The sequence below is a fragment of the Aptenodytes forsteri genome, unplaced genomic scaffold (assembly GCF_000699145.1).
Source record: "Aptenodytes forsteri isolate BGI_AS27 unplaced genomic scaffold, ASM69914v1 Scaffold1, whole genome shotgun sequence".
Lineage (NCBI taxonomy): Eukaryota > Metazoa > Chordata > Aves > Sphenisciformes > Spheniscidae > Aptenodytes > Aptenodytes forsteri.
In genome coordinates, this window is record NW_008795035.1 from 10,506,387 (window position 1) to 10,506,965 (window position 579).

The following is a 579-nucleotide window of genomic DNA, read 5'->3' on the forward strand; positions in this document are numbered from 1 at the left end:
GCCCCCCCCCCCCTTGCCCCAGAACCGCCCGCCGCGGCTTCCACAGCCCGGCGCTGCCCCGGCCTCGGCTCCGAGCCGCGTAAACGCCGCACCTGCCCCCGGTTCAAACGGACGGCACTAGGCAACGGGGGCGGAGGCACCCGCGGCCCGCACCGGTCCGAGCTGCGAGCCTCGAGTCCGAGGAGCCAAGCTGCGCGGCGGAAACCTTTCTCACGCTGGGGAGTTTTGGCGGGTCTTTCCCCCTCAGAGCGGCCGGCGCCATTTCTGTCTCGTCCCCAGCGCCCCCCGGCGTACCCTCGCGCTTAAGAGCCTTCTAATTAAAAGGCTTATGGAAGTTGACCGAGAACTTCGAATCCCTGTGGTATTCGGGCTTAACTCTTTCGTTTCTAATCAAACCAGCGCACGCGCAACCTCCTCCCACCCCCGGCACTTAAGCCGGGGCGTCAGCGACAGGTATCGTCAAAAAAAAACCCACAAACCCAAAACACCCCAAAACTTGCAGAAGCGCTGTCCCGGTTGCACCCACTTTTCCCGTGGGGACAGCGGAAACGCCGCGCCGTCCAACGCGGGCTGGGCTGG